This window comes from Propithecus coquereli, unplaced genomic scaffold, assembly GCF_000956105.1.
Source record: "Propithecus coquereli isolate 6110/MARCELLA unplaced genomic scaffold, Pcoq_1.0 Scaffold533, whole genome shotgun sequence".
Lineage (NCBI taxonomy): Eukaryota > Metazoa > Chordata > Mammalia > Primates > Indriidae > Propithecus > Propithecus coquereli.
Window position 1 is genome coordinate 223,290 of NW_012151208.1, and position 6,000 is coordinate 229,289.

The following is a 6,000-nucleotide window of genomic DNA, read 5'->3' on the forward strand; positions in this document are numbered from 1 at the left end:
AGCGACCGCGGGAGGCCGGCTCCTCATTGGTGGCGGCGGCGGCGCCGCGGCTCGCTGGCCGGAAAACCCGCCTCCACCGTGGGCCTCCGAGGAGCCGGGTCTTTGCTGGCGTCTTCATGCGTCCCACCCAAGCCTCGTCCTGGTACCGGCGGATGTCGGTGGTCTACGCGGTCGGGACCTGGACCCTGTTGGGCTCAGTGTACTTAATAAGCAGGAAAAAGGGCAATCCTCCAGGTAGGGCTCTCTCGCGGGACCTGCCTCTGGACACGCCGCCTTCGGCGGGGAGTGCCCAGGGGCTGGTGGAATCGATTTTCCTGTGCTTTAAGCCCCAGGTTTATTCTGCAAAACTCGCAGAAACTGTTGCTTAGAGCCGCTTGTTATAGTAGAATCTGCAAAGAACTTGACGCCAGGAACTGCCTTTTAAATACTGTTACCTAAATCGTTATGATTTATTGCATAGGGCCGTCCCCATACTCAGAATGGAAACAGCCTGTGTAAGGTTCAAGATGGAATTTCAGAGACCCTGGCCGTGGTTTAAAGAGGTGATGCCTCTGTACCATTAGCCTTCGTCGCATATGGCGAGCAAACGATTTCAGGACTTTCAGCAGCCAAGGAGTATTAAAATCTTCCCAATTACTGGTTGGGAAAGGAAATCTCTCAGCCTTCAAAATCTGTAGAGACAGAAAGTTGGTTAGTGTGGTTGCTCGTGGCTCAGGGGTGGGGGGAGGTGGAGAGTGACGACTAAAGGTATGGGGTTTCTTTTTAGGGACGAAATACTCAGAAATCGATTGTGGTGCTGGTTGCACAAATCTGAATATACCAAAAAGGACATTGAATTGTACATTTTAATTGTGTGTTATGTTAATTATATCTCAACAAAGCTGTTGTGAAAACACTGCTGAAGATTACGGTTGGTGATGAAGATTAATTATCAATGGCCTCAAAGTACACGCCGAGCATTAAGCATTTAAAAACATTTTAAAATCTGCAGTGGTTGTGTTTTCTTTCTTTTTAAAATACAGAATGGTGACAGGAATCTGATGGGTATTCCTGATTGTAGGGGAGGGTAATTCTCATCTTAGTTTAGTTTATTTCCAAGACTGCTCTCTCTTAGTTAATAATTCAGGTGTTTTTTGTTTCTTTTTAAGGTGATGAAGTAGAACAAAAGGATGTCTCAACAAATGAACTACTCGAGGCCCCAAAAGGGTTTTATGTGGAAACCATTGTCACATATAAAGAAGATTTTGTTCCAGTTACTGAAAAGATCCTTAACTATTTGAAATCATGGACTGGTGGCCCTGGTCCGGAATCATGATTGACTGCTTGAATTCTGAAAACCAAAACCTTGATTCAGTATTTAAATTTAATAGAAATGTTTCCATTTTATGTTTGTGAAAATTATATATATCTAATTTTACTATAAAATGTAATCACTAATAATATGCAATAAATATTTCCTCAAAGAAAAGTAAACTTGCATATTCAAGAAGTGTTCTTCTATATGTACATGAGAGAAATGATGGAATGAAAATTTCACATAGAGCTTTCATAAGCTTGGTTTTCTAAAACTAGTTAATGTAACTTTATATTTCTTTCTTGTTGCTGTTAGGCACAGCTTTATTGGTCCCTTTAAGATTAGATTCAGCAAATTTCCATATTCAGTTTGGGATTCACAGTAGCCCTTTGAGTACTGCTGGGTGCTGGGTACTGGGTAAGTATGTTATGAGTTAGACTATAACTCCTGAGTTAAATAGACTGGACCTGTTCTCTCCCCACAGCCCCACTTCAATAAGCTGATCAAGGGACCTGTTCTTTAGGACCAGTACATACACCCCTCATTATTTCGGAGGCATGGATCACATGCCAACCGTGGCTGGTGCTATTCTAAGTGCTGAGGATGCAAAGTCAGGATGACATGATTGGTGCTGCACCGGTCTCCTCACTGGGGTTGTTGGGTGTCCACACAAGTACACTTCAATCAAAAGGGGGTGTTTATCAAAAGTGTGTTTCAGCAGCTCAGAATTAAAGAGTATGTTGAGTTCTTCAGTGGACAGACAGCTACTCTGAGCTTGCCTGGGCTCTTTGCCTTGTTGCTTTTCTTGTTGCACACCAGCTGCTTTCCACCCACAGACTACTCTTCCGTAGTAATGGAGCTAACCCAAGAAGATAAAACTTCCCAGCTACAGTGCCAAATTCTGACCACATTCTCCTCAACCTAGTTTTTGGCTTCTACACTTGTGAGAGCCTCGGTTCAACTTTTTATCAGATCCTTGCCTTGTGGATCACTGAGTTCTGCCTCACTTATTAATAAAGTGGAAGCGGAAATTATGCCTGTTTTTCTGAGACAAAAAAAACTGAAGCTCAGAGAATTTATGTTAACTGCATTGCTGAAGCTGGAATTCCAATTCCAGGCTATCAACTCCAAGTTCTATGCTTTCAAACAACATATTATACTATCCCTCAAATATATAATCCTTTCAAATCCTAGTTTCATAAAATAAAAAACCTAAATGGTCCCATCTTTTGTAGATACAGACCTGCTACTTACCTAATACATTCAAACACTTTTTATAAAATGCTTTGTCTGAGGGAGACCGGAAGCATCGCTGTTTATAGTTATCCTGCTGATCAACCTTCACCTATTAGTATAATATGTGAGAAATAACACTGCTCACATATGCAAGAAAGCAGGTCAATGAATTAAGCACCAGGTAGTGTCTTCTTGCTTTCTTTCTTTTTTTTTGCGACAGAGTCTTACTCTGTTGCCCGGGCTAGAGTGCCGTGGCATCAGCCTAGTTTACAGCAACAAACTCCTGGGCTCAAGCGATCCTCCTGCCTCAGCCTCCTGAGTAGCTGGGACTACAGGCATGCACTACCATGCCCGGCTAATTTTTTTATATATATATATTTTTAGTTGTCCAGCTAATTTCTTTACATTTTTAGTAGAGACAGGGTCTCGCTTTTGCTCAGGCTGGTCTCGACCTCCTGAGCTCAAATGATCCTCCCGCCTCGGTCTCCCAGAGTGCTAGGATTACAGGCGTGAGCCACTGAGCCCAGCCAGGGTAGTATTTTCTTATTCATAGCTGTTCAGGACCCTGTGAGGAATCAGGATATCTGGTATTTCTGGTTTCCTCTACAGCAGCGGTACCCAGATTTTTTGGCACCAGGAGCCCGTTTCATGGAAGACAATTTTTCCATGGACTAGGGGCAGGAGGGGATGGTTTTGAGATGATTCCAGCACATAACATTAATTACATTTGCAGCCACTCCCCAGCACTAGCATCACCGCCTCAGCTCCACCTCAGATTGTCAGGCATTAGATTCTCATAAGGAGCACACAACCTAGATCCCTCACATGTGCAGTTTACAGTAGGGTTTGTCTATGAGAATCTAAAGTTGCTGCTGATCTGACAGGAGGCGGAGCTCAGGCAGTGATATAAGCGATGGGGAGTGGCTGTAAATACAGATGAAGCTTTGCCTGCTGGCCCACTGTTTACCTCCTGCTGTGCAGCTGGTTCTTAACAGGCCCCAGACCGGTACTGGCCCAAGGTCTGGGGGTTGGAGACTGCGGCTATAGTGGATCCCTGTTTTCTTGGTCCCGTGTCTCCATAATTTTGAGAAAGGGCATATAATTTTTTGGAGATATTTCATGTCTGAAAATTCTTTATTCTGTTCTCACACTCAATTACTAGTTGGCCTGAGTATAGAATTCCAGACTTGGTAGTATTCTCCCTCAGAATTTTGAAAGTGTCGGTCCCTTGTCTTCTAGGAATTCCAGTATTGCAGGTGAGATGTCCTAAGCTTTTTGATTATGACCTGTTTTTTCTCTCTGCAAGGTCTTAAGATCCCCTTTATCTCTAGTTTCACAATGATGCGCTTGCTGTGGCTTTTTTCATTGATTAGGCTCATCACTTGGTAGACTCTTAATTTATGGAAACTCCAGTTCTGGGAAATTTTCTTATTTTTCGGAAATTCCTCACTGCTTTAAAACTTTGTTTTCTTTCTGGAATTTCTAAGAAACATTCCAGACTACTGATTGATTGATCGATTGGGACAGGGTTTTGGTTTGTCACCTGGCTGGAATGCAGCTGTGGGATCATACCTCACTGCAGCTCCTGGGCTCAAGCAATCCTCCTGCCTCAGCCTCCTGAGTAGCTGGGACTATAGGTGTGTGCCACCATGCCTAGCTAATTTTTCATAGAGATGGGATCTTGCTATGTTGTCCAGGCTGGTCTCGAACTCCTGGCCTCAAGTGATCCTCCCATCTTGGCCTCCCAAAGCGCTGGTATTACAGGAGTGAGTCACTGCACCTGGCCTTTAAAATTTCTTAACTACTGTTGGTCTCTTTGTTTTGTTCCACTTTGTGGGGAGAGACTCATTCTTTTATACATTTGTAGACGAGGCAAAACTTTACCTTCATAGGTTTTCTGGCTGGGCCAGAGAGTTAAATTGACATAAAACAGATTAACCAGAGAAAAGCATACAGATTTTTACATGTATGTGGGAGCCCCCATAGGAAAATGAAGACACAAGGGCAAAAATTAAGCCCTTATATACTGTGTTGAATAAAGAGAGACAACTGGAAAAGTAACTAAAATGTATAGGTAACCAAAGGAAGTTAAGAGCTGTTTAAACAAGGTCTGTCTGTACAGAGTTCTCTCGGCCTGATACTTAACTGACGGCATGTTGGTCACATGCCTGGGCCTTAGCAGCAAAGGAGGCTGGGAAGGTGAATGTCCAGCTTCCACAGTAGGGATGTGTAGACTTTTATGGTGAGAAGTTCCTCACATACAGGATTGTCACAAAGTGCCAGGCAGGCAAATACCACGACAAATGTCCACTCTAGACAGCAAGCTAGATTTTTTTAGTTGGAGGTACTGAAATAGAAGCATCTGTAGGTCAGTTCCTTGGAGAAGGGTCCTCCCTGCCATCTCCCAAGGGGCTAAGGGGTGGGGGTGGATGCCTGGCCGAAGGACTCCTGGGAGCCAATGCGGAGAGGGTTTGGGGCATGCTTGTTTAGAATAAAGATTTCCACTTAGTCCAATGCCACATCCCCGTCCTCTGCTCTGGCCAGCACTCATGAGGATCAGCAGAACAGAAAAATCAGGGTGGGCATGTAGGGGTCCAACTGTTGCTTCTGCAGACTCAAGTGTCCCTCTGTGTGTAGCCCAGCCTCCACCCCTACCTCCACACTGCCTGTTGCTTCTGGTGCCTGAGCCCTTTCGAGTTTCCAGAACTAAATAGCTGGCTTCTCCTTGGCGTCCCCTCCATAGGCCTTTAGGTTTCTGGAGCTTCCACTCCAATAAGTCAGTCACCATTCTTCCATCTGACCTCTCTCTTTACAGGTTGTGCTTTGGGAAGACAGATGGCTTCTAGTTTAATTGAAATTGAAGTTGGTGGTGTTTTTTTGTTTGTTTTTTCCTCATTCTTCAGGACCAAGTAGATGAAGTTTGTGTTTATGCATAAAAATCTTTAAAAATCTACACATTCATCTATTTTTCATAATATATTTGATTTCCTTCTTGTTTAAAGCATTGCAACCCCAGTTGATTGGACTAAGACCGTGGTCTTTGTCCACAGCCCTCATTTCTAACCAGTAGAAACAGCTGTACTGCCCCCACAGCTTCTGTTGGAGCCTTGCACACTGCTTTGCTAGACCTGCCTCTGCCCTAGACAGCCAGGCAGCTCCGTGAACTCAGGAGTCATGGTCTGGGTATCTTCAGGACACCCAGAATGATTTGGGGTCCAGAGCAGCCTAGAGCTACAAGGATTCCTATAGTTTAGCTAAATCATAGCCTAAATAGGCATTTGTGTTTCTCTAGTAAAGGTTTTCTGAATTCTAAATAGCCCACTTGCAAATGCACTTTAAACACAGTCTGTTCAGAAGTTGAGAACTGCCTGTTGAAGAAAAATTTGCAGGATTCCCAGGAACCCCCTTGTAGGAAACAAGTTTCTTTAAATTCAGAGAGAAGTCTGGCCATAGTTTGCAAGAATACCTTT